The sequence below is a fragment of the Bubalus bubalis genome, chromosome 11 (genome assembly GCF_019923935.1).
Source record: "Bubalus bubalis isolate 160015118507 breed Murrah chromosome 11, NDDB_SH_1, whole genome shotgun sequence".
In the NCBI taxonomy this organism is placed as follows: Eukaryota; Metazoa; Chordata; class Mammalia; order Artiodactyla; family Bovidae; genus Bubalus; species Bubalus bubalis.
Window position 1 is genome coordinate 42,785,645 of NC_059167.1, and position 16,955 is coordinate 42,802,599.

A 16,955-nucleotide genomic window follows, 5' to 3' on the forward strand; every position below is an offset into this window, starting at 1 on the left:
AGAGTGAGGTATGCTCCAGGACCTTGTGAGAGTCTAGTGAAAAAGAAAGACATAAATACAGTTGACCCTGGCCTACTGTAAGTTGTATGTGAATTTTTGACTATGCACAGGGTTGGCACCCCTAACTCCAACACTGTCCAAGGGTCAACTATAATTTACTATAATGAAAACCTGAAAAGGGGGAAATCAGAAGAAGCATGTAATATTGTTGGGATATTAGGAAAAGCTTCACAAAGGAGGCAGCGTTTTTGAGCACTGAAGCAGCTCATCAGACAGGCAAAAGGGAGAATGAAATTCAAGGCATAGGAAAAAATTAGTCAAAGATCTAGAAACGTGGAAGAGCAGGCTCTGGCAGAAATTCAGTGCATAACACAGTGAGTTCCTACTTCTAAATTTAAGAGGCACTTTTAAAAAATGAGACCAGGCAATGAACAATCGAGCAATGTCTCACCAACTATGTCATATCCCCAAATAGAAATTCACATGACAAAAACTGTTTATACCAGTCAAGATTAGCTAAGTGTATATAAGACTTTTGTCAAAAATCACTTCTGGATGACTACCTAAATGACCAGTAAATAAATGATTCAGAGTAAATAAATGAATTTGTGGGCCTTTATATGGACTAAGAATTTGTGAAATTCAGTCCCTTGGATCTCATTAAATATAAAGCATGGGAGAGTGGCTTCAAGTTACTGTATACTTTAGATGACTTTTTATTAAAATAAGAGATAGGTTAACAATGAAAGAGAACAATAAAAGAATATTTCAAGTATTTTTTCACATAATGAAGTAACTTTATTTATTCAGTTATTCTTTCTTTCAATGCTCATTTTGTGTTTATTTTGTGCCAGCTGGGTTAGTTGTTCTCTAGTTGTCTAAAGCTAGGTAAAAAAAAGTAAGGATGAGAAGGGTAAAGGTCATACACTTTCTTAAATGTATAAGGGTGGATACATAAGCAGCTTTAAAGGAACAATCACAAACCACAATCACAGAAAACTGATCAATTGGATTACATGGACCACAGCCTTGTCTAACTCAGTGAAACTATGAGCCATGCTGTGTAGGGCCACCCAAGACGGACCAGTCATGATGGAGAGTTCTGACAAAACATGGTCCATTGGAGAAGGGAATGGTAAACCACTTCAATATTCTTGCCTTGAGATCCCCATGATTAGTGTAAAAAGGCAAAATGATAGGACACTGAAAGATGAACTCCCTAGGTCGGAAGGTGCCCTAAATGCTATGGTAGATCAGTGGAGAAATAACTCCAGCAAGAATGAAGAGAGGGAGCCAAAGCAAAAACAACACCCAGTTGTGGATGCAACTCATGGTGGAAGTAAAAACCAATGCTGTAAAGAGCAATATTGCACAGGAACCTGGAATGTTAGGTCCATGAATCAAGGTAAACTGAGTGATCAAACAGGAGATGGCAAGAGTGAACATCAACATTTTAGGAATCAGTGAACATTTAGGGCTGGAAGGGGTGAATTTAACTCAGGTGACCATTATATCTACTACAGTGGGCAAGAATCCCTTAGAAGAAATGGAGTAGCTGCCATAGTAAACAAGAGATCAAAATGCAGTACTTGGGTACAATCTCAAAAATAACAGAATGATCTCTGTTCATTTCTATGGCAAACCATACACTATCACAGTAATCCAAGTCTATGCCCCAAACAGTAATGCTGAAGATCCTGAAGTTGAATGGTTCTATGAAGACCTACAAGACCTTTTGGAACTAACAGCCAAAAAAGATGTCCTTTTCATTATAGGAGACTGGAATGCAAAAGTAGGAAGTCAAGAAACACCTGGAGTAACAGCAAATTTGGCCTTGGAGTACAGAATGAAGCAGGGCAAAGGCTAATAGTTTTGCCAAGAAAACACAATGGTAATAGCAAACACCCTCTTCCAACAACACAAGAGAAGACTCTACACATGAAAATCACCAGATGGTCAATACCGAAATCAGATTGGTTATATTCTCTACAGCCAAGGATGGAGAAGCTCTATACAGTCAGCAAAAACAAGACTGGGAGATGACTGTGGCTCAGATCATGAACTCGTTATTGCCAAATTCAGACTTAAATTGAAAAAAGTAGGGAAAACCACTATACCATTCAGGTATGACCTAAATCAAACCCTTTAGTATTATACAGTGGAAGTGAGAAATAGATTCAAGGGATTAGATCTCATAGACAGAATGCCTGACGAACTATGGACAGAAGATCGTGACATTGTACAGGAGGCAGGGATCAAGACCATCCCCAAGAAAAAGAAATGCAAAAAGGAAAAATGGCTGTCTGAGGAGGCCTTACAAATAGCTGTGAAAAGAAGGGAAGCAAAAAGCAAAGGGGAAAGGAAAGATATACCCATTTGAATGCAGAGTTCCAAAGAATAGCAAGGAGAGATAAGAAAGCCTTCCTCAGTGATCCATGCAAAGAAATAGGTGAAAACAACAAAATGGGAAAGTCTAGAGATCTCTTCCAAGAAATTTAGAGATACCAAGGGAACATTTCATGTAAAGATGGGCACAATAAAGGACCTAAATTGTATGGACCTAACAGAAGCAGAAGATATTAAGAGGAGGTGGCAAGAATACACAGAAAAACTGTACAAAAAAGATCTTCATGACCCAGATAATCACGATGGTGTGACCACTCACCTAGAGCCAGAATGCAAAGTCAAGTGAGCCTTATGAACAAAGCTAGTAGAGGTGATGAAATTCCAGTTGAGCTATTTCAAATCCTAAAATATGATGCTATGAAAGTGCTGCACTTCATAGGCCAGTAGTTTTGGAAAACTTAGCAGTGGCCACAGGACTGGGAAAGCTCAGTTTTCATTCCAATCCCAAAGAAAGGCAATGCCAAAGAATGCTCAAACTACCGCACAATTGCTCTCATCCCACATGCTAGTAAAGTAATGCTCAAAATTCTCCAAGCCAGGCTCCAACAGTACATGAACCTTGAACTTCCAGATGTTCAAGCTAGATTTAGAAAAGGCAGAGGAACCAGAGATCAAATTGCCAACATCTGCTGGATCATCAAAAAAGCAACAAAGTTCTAGAAAAACATCTGCTTTATTGACTATACCAAAGTCTTTGACTGTGTGGATGACAACAAACTGTGGAAAATTCTGAAAGAGATGGGAATACCAGACCACCTGACCTGCCTCTTGAGAAATTGGTATGCAGGTCAAGAAGCAACAGTTAGAACTGGACATGGAACAACAGACTGATTCCAAATCGGGAAAGGAGTACATCAAGGCTGTATTTTGTCACCCTGCTTATTTAACTTATATGCAGAGTACATCATGAGAAACGCTGGACTGGAAGAAACACAAGCTAGAATCAAGATTGCTGGGAGAAAGATCAATAACTCAGATATGCAGATGACACCACCTTTAGGGCAGAAAGTGAAGAACTGAAGAGCCTCTTGATGAAAGTGAAAGAGGAGAGTGAAAAAGTTGGCTTAGAACTCAACATTCAGAAAACTAAGATCATGGCATCTGGTCCCATCAGTTCATGGCATGTAGATGGAGAAACACTGGAAACAGTGACAGACTTTATTTTTGGAGGCTCCAAAATCACTGCAGATGGTGATTGCAACCGTAAAGTTAAAAGACGCTTACTCCTTAGAAGAGTTATGGCCAACCTAGACAGGTTATTTAAAAGCAGAGACATTACTTTGCCAACAAAGGTCCATCTAGTCAAAGCTATGGTCTTTCCAGTGGTCATGTATGGATGTGAGAGTTGGACTATAAAGAAAGCTGAGTGGTGAAGAATGGATGCTTTTGAACTGTGGGGTTGGAGGACTCTTGAGAGTCCCTTGGACTGCAAGGAGATCCAGCCAGTCCATCCTAAAGGAAATCATCCTGAATATTCATAGGAAGGACTGATGCTGAAACTCCAATACTTTGGCCACCTGATGCAAAGAACTGACTCATTTGAAAAGCCCCTGATGCTGGGAAAGATTGAAGCTGGGACGAGAAAGGGACCACAGAGGATGAGATGGTTGGATGGCATCACCGACTCAATGGACATGAGTTTGAATAAACTCTGGGAGTTGGTGATGGACAGGGAGGCCTGGCGTGCTGCATTCCATGGGGTTACAAAGATTCAGATACAACTGAGCGACTGAATTGAAAGGAACAATAAGGCTGTGGTAGAAAGGATTAAGTACATATTCCTCAGATACAGTTAGGACAAAAACCATTCAAAGATAAAAGTTTAAATGGAGAGACTTACTTGTAAGGTTTGGATAAAGAATAATCCTAGGAATCATTTATGTTGCTGTTTAGTTCAAGCTCCGACTAGACATCAGGACCAGGGTTTTACAGAAATAACTGGACTTTCTAAACAAAATACCAAAGTTCTAAATTAGTACTTCCAGAGAGTATACACATTTACATCACTAACTATGGTAGTGTGTGTGTGCTCAGTCACTTATTCATGTCCATCTCTTTGCGACTCTGTGGACTGTAGCCCACCAGGCTCCTCTGTCCATGGGATTTTAAAGGCAAAAATACTGGAGTGGGTTGTCATTTCCTCCTCCAGGTGATTATAACAATTATAACTTGCTTGGATAATCCCATGGGAAGAGTAGTCTGGTGGGCTACAGTCCATGTGGTCACAAAGAGTCAGTCAGATACGACTGAACAGATGTAGGACAGACAGATGATAAAAGTTGGACAGAATACCATTAGACAATAGATTGTAAAGAAAAGAGAGTGGCTAAGGCGGCCAGAATTTGAGGGGTCAAGATCTCAGAGAACAGATGCATGTATTAAGAGAGTCTCATGTTTTACACTACTCTTTCCCCCCAGGGCATTTCTGAATTCAAATCATGGGCCATGGAAACAGAACAAAGTGGTGACCTAGTGCTGTGGTAGTCTCACTGGGCCAGAGCAACAAAACATCCAGGACTTGAGTCAAGGTACTGGAGAAAAGGGAACCAAAGGAAGGTGAGTCTGACTTTCTGCGTTCAATTTTTGCTTTGGTGCATTTTTATGTCTTCTAACCTATATGTGTATGTTAGGAGACTGAAAATCAAAGCAGAAAGCTGTTGGCAAGAGGCTAAAATACTAAACAAATTTTAGTAGTTGGTGCTAAGGATATAAAAGTTGGAGTTCAGAACCTTCTGAGTAGAAAAGACCAACGAAATATCCCAAATTTCCCACTGACTTTTTTTTTCTTTTATTGAGAAATGCTTGATTTACAATATTATAAATGGTTCAGGTTTATGTAACAGTGATTCACAGTTTCAAAGGTTATACTCCACTGGTAATTATTATAAAATATTGGCTACATTCCCTGTGTTGTACAGTATATACAACTATATACAAGCTATATCCTTGTAGCTTATTTTGTACATAATGGTTTGTAACTCTAAATCCCCTACCCCTATCCTGCCCCTCCCCACCTCTCTTCCCACTGGTAACTACTGGTGTTTTTATCTTTGAGTTTCCTTTTTTCTTATATTCATTAGTTCGCTTTAGTTTTAAGATTTATATGTGATATCATATGCTATTTGTGTTTCTCTCACTAACATATTTCACTTAGCATAATGCCATCCAAATCCATCCATGTTTTTGCAAATGCCAAAATTTCAATTTTTAATGGCCAAGTAGTATCCTATTGTACATATATTCCATATATTCTTTATACGTTCACATGCTGATGGACACTTAGGTGGCTTCCATATTTTGTAAATTGTAAATCATGCTGCTATGAACATTGGAGTCCATTATCTTTTTGAATTGGTGGATTTTTTATTTTTTTATGTATACTCAGGAGTGGAATTGCTGGGTCGTAAAATACTACTGTATTTTAGCTTTTGAGACAATTTCATACTGCTTTCCACAGTGGTGGAACCAATTTACATTCCTACCAACCATGTACAAAAGTTTCCTTTTTCCATATCCTTTCCAACATTTGTTATTTGTAGACTTTGTAGGCCTATGATAGCCATTCTGACAAGTGTGAGGTGAAATCTCATTGAGGTTTTGATTTGTGTTTTTCTGATGATTAACAGTGTTGAGCATCTTTTCATGTTCCTGTTGACTATCTGTAGGTTTTCTTTGGAGAAATGTGTATTCAAGTATTCTGTGCAATTTTAAATTGGATTGTTTGATTTTTTGCTGTTGAGTTGTATAAGCTGTTATATGTATATATTTATATACATATAACATGTATATATACATGTTACTTTTGGTTTGTTCACTTTTATTGAAGTATAGTGATTTATAGTGTATTGCAGGTGTACAGGAAAGTGATATATGTGTGTGTGTGTATACCTATATATATATACACACTTTTTCACATTCTTTTACCTTATAGATTATTACAAAATATTGAGTATAGCTCCCTGTGATACGCAGTAGCTAGGTCCTTGTTGGCTATGTATTTTATATATAGTAGTATTTATATGTTAGTCCCAAACTGCTAAATTTATCCCTCCCCACTTTTCCCCTTTCGTAACCATAAGTTTGTTTTCTGTGTCTATGGTTTTATTTCTGTTTTGTAAATGAGTTGATTTGTATATATTTTTTTTGGATTCCATGTGTAGATGACACCATATGATAATTTGTTTTTTTTTTCTGGCTTACATATCTTAGTATGATCTCTAGGTCCATCCAGTTCCTGAAAATGATGTAGTTTCATCCATTTTTATGGCTGAGTAGTATTCCATTGTGTGTGTGTGTACACATGCCACATCATCATTTTTTTTAAGCAAACTTTTTTATTGCAGTAAGTTGACATATAATATTACCTACGTTTCACGTGTACAACGTGGTGGTGGTGGTGTTCTGTCGTGTTGGACTCTTTGCGACCCTATGAACTGGAGCCCTCCAGGCTCCTCTAGTCCATGGCGTTTCCCAGGCAAGAATACTGGAGTGGATTGCCATTTCCCGCTCCAGGGGATCTTCCCAACCCAGTGATCAAACCTGAGTCTCCTGCGTCTCCTGTATTGGCAGGCAGATTCTTAAACCACTGCACCATTCATAATTTTTAAAGGTTACATTCCATTTATAGCTATTATAAAATATTGGTTGTATTTTCTATGTTCTGCAATACATCTTTGTAGTTTTTGTACTTTTTAAAATTTATTTTTAATTGGAAGATAATTGCTTTACAATGTTGTGTTGGTTTCTGCCATATAAGAATGTGAATCAACTGTAAGTATACATATGTCCCCTCCCTCTTGAACCTCCCTCCCACCTCCTACCCCATCCCACCTCCCTAGGTTGTCACAGAGCACCAGGTCAATTTCCTTGTGTTGTACAGCAACTTCCCACTAGCTATCGTTTTACATATGATAATGCATAAGTTTCACTGCTGCTCTTTCAATTCATCCTACCCTCTCCTCCTGCTGTGTCCACAAGTCTGTTCTCCATGTCTACATCTCTGTTGTTGTTGTTCAATTGCTAAGTCGTGTCCAGCTCTTTGCAACCCCATGGACTGCAGCATGCCAGGCCTCCCGGTCCCTCACTTTCTCCCAGAGTTTGCCCAAGTTCATGTTCATTGAGTTGGTGATGCTATCCAACCATCTCATCCTCTGCCACTCTTTTCTCCTTTTGCCTTCAGTCTTCCCCACCATTGGGGTCTTTTCCAATGAGCTGGTTCTTCCCATCAAGTGGCCAAAGTATTGGAGCTTCAGCATGAGTCCTTCCAGTGAGTATTCAGGGTTGATTTCCTTTAGGATTGACTGATTTTCTCTCCTTGCTGTCTAAGGGACTCTCAAGAGTCTTCTCCAACACCACAGTTCAAACGCATCAATTCTTTGGTGTTCAGCCTTCTTTATGGTCCAAATCTCACATCTGTACACGAATACTGGAAAAATCATACCTTTGACTATATGCACCTTTGTTCACAAAGTAATGTCTCTGCTTTTGAATATGCTGTCTGGGTTTGTCATAGCTTTCCTTCCAAGAAGCAGGTGTCTTCTAATTTCATGGCTGCAGTCACCATTTTCAGTGATTTTGGAGCCCATGAAGAGGAAATCTGTCACTGCTTTAACTTTTTCCCCTTCTATTTGCCATGAAGTGATGGGACTGGATGCCATGATCTTGGTTTTTTTTTTAATATTGAGTTTTAAGATAGCTTTTTTTTACTCTCCTCTTTTACCTTTATCAAGAGGCTCTTTAGTTCCTCTTGGCTTTTTGCCATTAGAGTGGTATCATCTACATATGTGAGGTTATTGATATTTCTCCCTGCAATCTTGATTCCAGCTTGAAACTCATCCAGCCCAATATTTCACATGATGTACTCTGCATGGAAGTTAAATAGGGTGACAATATACAGCCTTGTTGTACTCCTTTCCCAGTTTTGAACCATCAGTTGTTCCATGTGATATTCTGAGTGTTGCTTATTGACCCACATACAAGTTTCTCAGGAGACAGATAAGATGGTACATCTCTATTCCTGCCCTGTTTATCATCAGTACTGTTTTTCTATGTTCCATACATATGTGTTAATATACAATATTTGTTTTTCTCTTTCTGACTTAATTCATTCTGTATAACAGGTATATCCACCTCAGTTCAACTGACTCAAATTCATTCCTTTTTATACCTAAGTAATAGCCCATTGTATATATTTACCACAACTTCTTTATCCATAAATCTGCCAATGGACATTTAGGTTGTTTCAATGTCCTGGCTACTGTAAATTGTGCTGCAGTGAACATTAGCATACATGTGTTTTTATGAATTATGGTTTTCTCAGGGTATATGCCCAGTAGTGGGATTGCTCTTACATGTACCATATCATCTTTATCCATTCATCTTTCGATGGACACTTAGGTTGCTTCCATGCCTTGGCTATTGTAAATACTGCTGCAATGGCCATTTGGTTGCATGTACTTTTTTGAATCATTATTTTCTCCAGATATACGCCCAGAAGTGCAGGATGATATGGTATCTTTAGTTTCTTAAGGAACATCCATAATTTCCATATTGGCTGTACCAATTTATATTCCCACCAACCATGTCTGAAGAATCCTTTTCCTCCACACCCTCTCCAGCATTTATTATTTGTAGACTTTTTAAAGATTTATTTATTTTTAATTGGAAGATAATTGCTCTACAATGTTGTATTGGTTTCTGCTATACAATAACATGAATCAGCCATAGGTGTATATATGTCTCCTCCCTCTTGAACCTACCTCCCACTCTATCCCACCCCTATAGGCTGTCACAGAGCACCAGGTTGAGCTCCCTGCATCATACATCAAATTCCCACTGGCTATCTATTTTACATAGGATAATGTATATGTTTCAATGCTACTCTTTCAATTTGTTCCACCCTCTCTTTCCCCGCCATGTCCAAAAGTCTGTTCTCTATGTCTGTGTCTCAATTGCTGCCCTGCAAATAAGTTCATCAGTACCATTTTACTAGTCCATATATGTGTGTTAATATACGATATTTGTTTTTCTCTTTCTTACTCTGTATAAGTCTCTAGGTTCATCTACGTCATCAGAACTGACTCAGAAGCATTCCTTTTTATGGTTGAGTAATATTCCATCATAGATAGGTACCAAAGCTTCTTTATCCATTCATCTGTTGATGGACATTTAGGTGGTTTTCATGTCCTGGCTGTTGTAACTAGTGTTGTAATGAACATTGAACACATTCATGATACATGTGTCTTTTTGAATTATGGTTTTCTCATGCTATGTGCCCAGTAGTGGGATTTCTGGGTCATACAGAAGTTTTATTCCTAGTTTTTTTTTTTTTTTTTCATGAAATCTCCATGCTGTTCTCCATAATGACTGTGCAAGAGGGTTCCCATCAACTATGCAAGAGAGTTCTCTTTTCTCCACATCCTCCCCAGCATTTATTGTTTGTAGATTTTTTGATGATGGCCATTCTGACCAGAGTGAGGTGATATTTCATTGTAGTTTTGATTTGCATTTGTCTAATAATTAGCAATGTTGAGAATCTTTTCATGTGCCATTTGACCAACTGTATGTCTTCTGGAGAAATGTCTACTTAGGTCTTATACCCATTTTTTGATTGGTTTTTTGTTTTTTGTTTTTTTTTTTTATATTGAACTGCATGAGCTGTTTGTAATTAAATATTTTGGAGATTAATTTCTTGTCAGTCATATGGTTTCCAAATATTTTCTCCTTCTGTAGGTTGTCTTTTCTTTTCTTTATGGTTTCCTTTGCTGTGCAAAAGCTTTTGAGTTTAATTAGGTCTCATTTGTTTATTTCCATTACTCTAGGAGATGGATTCAAAGAGATAATGCAGCAATTTATGTCAAAAAGCATTCTGCCTATGTTTTCTCCTGAGTTTTATAGTGTCTGGTCTTACATTTTACATTTTTAATCCATTTTGAGTTTATTTCTATGTATGGTGTTAGAAAATGTTCTAACTGCATTATTTTACATCTAGTTGTCCAGTTTTCATATCACCACTTATTGAAGAGATTGTCTTTTCTCCACTGTATATTCATGCCTCCATTGTTATAGATTAATTGATTATAAGTACATGGATTTACTTATGGGATTTCTATCCTGTTCCATTGATTTATATTTGTTTCTGTGCCAGTACCATAATTTTTTGATTCCTTCAGCTTTGTAACATGATCTGAAGACTGGCAGCCTAATTACTCAAGCTCCATTTTTCTTTCTGAAGTTTTCTCTGGCTGTTTGTGTTGCCACTCAAATTTAAAATTTTGGTTCAAGTTCTGTGAAAAATGCCAATGGTAATTTGTTAGGGGTTACATAGAATCTGTAGATTGTCTTGGGTAGTATGGTCATTTTAGCAATATTAATTCTTGAAATCTATGAACACATTATATCTTTATATCTGTTTCTGCTCAATTTCTTTAATCAGTTTCTTATAACTTTCCAAGTATAGATCTTTTTCTCAACTGAGATTTTCAAAAAAGGTATACTGTAAAACTAGTAGCAGATTAAAATAGGCCAACCTTGAGTAGATCAAGATGATCTGCCCATCAGAGACAGCCTCTTCAATAAATGGTGCTGGGAAAACTGGACAGCTACATATAAAAGAATGAAATCAGAACACTAACACCTAACACCAGAACACTAACACTAAATTCCTAACACCATATACAAAGATAAATTCAAAATGGGTTAAAGACCTAAATGTAAGACCAGAAACTATGAAACTCTTAGAGGAAAACATAGGCAGAACACTCGATGACGTAAAGCAAGATCCTCTATGACCCACCTCCTCGAGTAATGGAAACAAAAGTAAACAAGTGAGACCTGATTAAACTTAAAAGCTTTTGCACAGCAAAGGAAACTATAAGCAAGGTGAAAAGACAATCCTCAGAATGGGAGAAAATAATAGCAAATGAAACAACTGACAAAGGATTAATTTCCAAAATATACAAGCAGCTCATACAACTCAATACCAGAAAACCAAACAACCCAATCAAAAAGTGGTAAAAAGACATTTCTCCAAAGAAGACATACAGATGGCTACAAACACATGAAATGATGCTCAGTATGGCTCATTATTAGAGAAATGCAAATCAAAACCACCATGAGTTATCACCTCATACCAGTCAGAATGGTCATCATCAAAAAGTCTACAAACAATAAATTCTGGAGAGGGTGTAGAAAAAAGGGAACACTCCTGCATTGTTGGTGGGAATGTAAATTGACATAGCCGGTATGGTAGATGGTATGGAGATTCCTTAAAAAACTAGGAATAAAACCACCATATGACCCAGCAATCCCATTCCAAGGCATATATCCTAAAAAAACCAAAATTGAAAAAGACACATGTATCCCATGGTTCAGTGCAGCACTATTTACAATAGCTAGAAAGTGGAAGCAAGCTAGATGTCCATCAACAGATGAATGGATAAAGAAGTTGTGGTACATATACACAATGGAATATTACTCAGCCATAAAAAGGAATGCCTTTGAGTTCTGATGAGGTTGATGAACTTAGATCCTCTTATACAGAGTGAAGTAAGTCAGAAAGAGAAAGATAAATATCATATTCTAACACATATATACAGAATCTAGAAAAATGGTACTGAAGAATTTACTTACAGGGCAGCAGTGGAGAAACAGACAATGAGAATAGACTTATGGACATGGGGAGAGGGGTGAAAGGGTGAGATGTGTGGAAAGAGTAACATGGAAACTTACATTACCATATGTAAAATAGATAACCAACAGGAATTTGCTGTATGTCTCAGGAAACTCAAACGGGGCTCTGTATCAACCTAGAGGGGTAGGATGGGGAGGCAGATGTGAGGGAGGTTCAAAAGGGAGGGTATATATGTATGCCTATGGCTCATTCATGTTGAGGTTTGACAGAAAACAACAAAATTCTGTAAAGCAATTATCCTTCGATTAAAAAAAAAAATCTGCCCATATGTTATCAGCCTGCTAGAAGAAAATTAAATACTCCTTAAAAGATGATGACTAATCAGATGTCTTATAATATTTCAAACATTAGATTCAACATTCAGTTAAACTTTACTAGTTAGGAAAGTGAAAGTGTAAGTTGATCAGTTGTGTCCAGCTCTTTGAGACCCTTTGGACTGTAGCCCAAGTTCCTCTTTCCATGTGATTCTCCAGGCAAGAATACTGGAGTCATGTCCAACACTATTACTCCATGGACTGTGACCTGCCAGGCTCCTCTGTCCTTGGGATTTCCCATCAAGCATACTGGAGTGGGTTGCAATTTCCTTCTTCAGGGTATCTTCCCAACCCAGGGATCAAACTCAGGTCTCCTGCATTAGGAGGCAGGTTCTTTACCACTGAGCCACCTGGAAAACCCATTACTAGGTGTATTAGAAAACAAAACAAAAATGTAACTTAAAAACAAATGATAGAAATAAACCAACCAGTGATTTGCATATTAGAATTATCAAATATAAACACTAAAATAATTATGATTGGAATTTTTGACAAAACAAAAAGATGGAGAATTTCATTAAACTGGAATATGTGAAAAAAATTAAAGGGAAATTTTCAAACAAAAAATAAAATAATTAAGAATTTAAAAAATGGATTTAAAAACATATTAGACACACCAGAAAAGAGGATTAGTGAACTGAAAAAAAGGTCAGTAGAAAGTGTCCAAAATAAAGTCCAAAGAAGGAAAAAATATTTTAAAAATTTTTGAAGAGATAAGAGATATGTGGAATCGGATGTAAAGATTTAACATACATGTAATTGGAGGAGAGGCTGTGGAAGACGCAATACTTGAAAAGTTACTGAATGAGAATTTTCTAAAACTATCAAAAGATATCAAGTCATAAATTCAGGAAGGTCTGCAAATCTCAGGATATAGAAAGGAAATCAGGATGAAATGAAAACAGGATGAAATCAAAGAGAACCATGTCTAGGCACATCATAGTAAAATTGCAACAAAGGCAAAAGAGAAAAATCTCTTAAAAGGCAAGGAAAAAACACACTACCTTCAAAGAGGCAGCAAGACTGACAGCCGAACTCTTATAGAAGCAACAGAAACCATGAAACAATTGATTTACATCTTTGAAATAATGTAAGGAAATAAATGTGAATTTAGAATTCTGTACCTAATGAGCATATTCATCAAAAATGAAGGCAAAATAAATACTTTTTCAGACAAAAGCTTAGCATTCATCATCATTTGTCCTTCACTAAAATACTAAAGAATTTTTTACAGAAGGAAAATGATCCTTGAAAGAGGTTTAATAATGCAGAAAGGAATAATGAACAACAGAAAAAATAACTACAGTGTAAATATAAATACATATTAATTAAAACAATAATACTAATGTTTGTGGGTTTAAAAATATGTATTGTATTGAAACACACAATACCAAAAGCACAAGGAGAGTTAAATGGTGTTAAGCTATTATAAACCCTTGAGGCATGCTGAGCAAAATAAATCAGACAGAGAAAGGCAAATACTAAATGATTTCACTTACATATGGAATCTAAAAAAATGTATTTACAGGGCAGCAGTGGAGAAACAGACATAGAGAATAGACTTATTGACATGGGGAGAGGGGGGAAGGGGTGAGATGTATGGAAAGAGTAACATGGAAACTTACATTACCATATGTAAAATAGATAACCAATAGGAATTTGCTGTATGTCTCAGGAAACTGAGGCTTCCCTGGTGGCTCAGATGGTAAAGCGTCTGCCTACAATGCAGGAGACCTGGGTTCGATCCCTGAGTTGGGAAGACCCTCTGGAGAATGAAATGGCAACCCACTCCACTACTCTTGCCTGGAAAATCCCATGGATGGAGGAGCGTGGTAGTACAACCCATGGGGTCACAAAGAGTCGGACATGACTGAGTGACTTCACTTTCACTTTCTGGAAACTGAAATGGGGCTCTGTATCAACCTAGAGGGGTAGGATGGGGAGGGAGTTTCAAAAGTGAGTGAATATATGTATGCCTATGGCTCATTCATGTTGAGGTTTGACAGAAAACAACAAAATTCTGTGAAACAATTATGCTTCAATTAAAAAACATATTTGAAAAATTTTTTTAAGTTTTGAGGGTTAAAAAAAAAAAACTGAACTCATAAAACAGAACAGATTGATAGTTGCCAGAAGCAAAGAGTTCAGGGATGGGGGAAATTTGTGAAACTGGTCGAAAGGTACAAACTTCCCAGTTATAAGATAAACAATTCCAGTGACATAATATACAACATGATAAATATAGATATCAATACTGTACTGTATATTTGAACATTACTAAGGGAATAGACTTTAAAAATTCTCATCAATTGAGAAAAATTGTAATTATATGAAGCAAAGGGTATTATAATTAAACATATAATAATTGAGATCCAAAATAAGAGTGTTGCCAACTAATAAGGAAAGAAATTGAATAATTATAAATACTTTACTATGTAGTATTACTAGACATAAAGTAAAATTTCTATACTCAACAATTCTAGAGATATAGATTTCAAAATAGTGAATATATGTATATGGATAACTGATTCACTCTGCTGTACACCTGAAGCTAACACAACATTGTAAATCAGCTATGCTCCAATAAAATTTTTTTAAAGATTTCATTTTGACAAATTTAAAAGGAAGATTAATACTTCTAAATATTTCAGTATTAAATGTTAGAGATAATTACTATATTATATTAATAGCAATAGAGGGACATTTCATTTTAATAAAATAAAGGGAAGATATATAACCTAAATTTACATCCAACTAGTAAAATAGCCTTATTTTTAAGATTAACAGAATTAAATGGAGAAATAAACGATTCCACAGTCATGCATAGAATAACTACAGAATGTTCAGTATTTTCAAATACACATGGAAAATTTGCCAAAATGACTGTATGCTGAAAAATAAAATAGTTTCCAATAAACAATAAAGAATCGAAGTCATAAAGTTAATTTTCCTGACCACCATGGAAACAAACTAGTAATATACAGATTATTCCCAAAAGAACTAGAAAAAAAATTTTAAGAAGGACATTTAACAATATGTAGGCAAGAACTTGTTGAATAGCATTGAGAAAAGGTACAAAACCTTGGCTCAGTCACCATTTTTCATTGGAAACTTTTCTGGATTTCTGTGTATGCTTTAATGAATGCATTTGTTAAGCTGGATTCTCCCGTCCTCTCAAGGACTGAGTTTTCTCCTGCACTGCAGAAAGAGAAAGCTCTTCTGACTTGCACTGCAAGTCTCCCTATTTCTTTGACTTCTTTGAAAACCTAGAAGGTTTTGTAAATTTTTAGTGTACATTTGCATGTAAAAGTAAAGAAAAAAATTCAACTGGACATTGGAAACATGTTTAATCCAGGCCGTGTTCAGTAGCAATTCAGCCCTGACCTTTTGGATAATCAGGCTGAACAAACAAACTGAAAGGAGTGGTGTGACAAATAAGATGTTCTATGAACAGATGAGCTGGTTAATGAACAAATTTAAAGTAACTATGACTGGGAAGCCTCTTTTCATGGCTCTTGCCCTTTCTGACTTAGTGAATGACAATACACAATTAGAATGCAGTGCTCTTGAATGAAAAGTCAATGAGTCAAAAACCAAATTTGATTGTATTTTGACCGACTGGACCAAAGGTGGATGGGTAGTCATCATCTTAGTGCTTCCACAGTGTCTCCATCCTTCCCTTTCTAGCCAATTCATCTTCTGTAGTAGATTGGTCATCAGGCTAAATAAAAATGTACACTTTTACTCCTATAAATTAATGGGAGTTAATCATTCACAAAGTTCAGAAAGCTTAGCATTCCTTCATGTGGACAGGGTTATCAACTCCATATGGTTGCATTCTCTTGTGCTTCATGGCTTTCTGTCTCTTCTCTTGTGTTTCCCCTGCCTAGAACCCCCTTCTTCACTTATCAGCCAAATGAGATCCAATAGGACTTCCTCTCTGAGACTCATGGTCCTTTCTGACAAAAATGAATGGCTATCTTGCCCGTGCTTTACTGTTGTTGTTTTTTTTTAAGCATGTCAGTTATAGCAGTTTTGTCCAGATGTGTTATTTATCTCTTTAAATATTTTCTTTCCCTTATATGATACCATGAACTCCACAAAATTAGGGTCCATGTTTCATTTTTTAATAGTAATATTGCGCTCTTACTATGAGCCAGGCTCATAGCATAAGCCTCACAGCAACCTTATTATAGTTATTTGTCATGCTCACTTTAAAGAAAAAGTCAGAGAGGTGAGGCAACTTGCCTGAAATCAACAACAATTTAAGTGACAGAGCAAAGAGTGAACCTCAGTTTGTCTGAGTTGAGAGCCTGATTCTTATCCACATTCTTCATCTTACCAGTTTCACCTTTGAGAAAGTTCTCTGGTGCTTAATAAAGGTTTGACATTAAGGGCAAGATTCTTCCACAACTATGTAAGTGCCCCAAAGAACATGTTTGTAATAGTATGCAGGTAGAACTGATGAATGCAGAAACTATGTATCTAATAGAAATTTCTTTCTATACATGTTTAAGCCAATAAGTAAATGAGCAGATTCTCTG

General features: G+C 36.7%; 1 long non-coding RNA gene across 3 annotated transcripts in view; it reads left to right on the top strand.

Moving 5' to 3' along the window:
* The window catches only part of LOC123328043, a 165,566-nt gene that overhangs the window by 35,789 nt on the left and 112,822 nt on the right, over positions 1-16,955 (top strand). For all 3 annotated transcript variants that reach the window (XR_006542773.2, XR_006542772.2, XR_006542774.2), the window contains exon 2: positions 4,825-4,962. This is a non-coding gene — a long non-coding RNA (uncharacterized LOC123328043). The remainder of the gene's footprint in view (positions 1-4,824; positions 4,963-16,955) is intronic.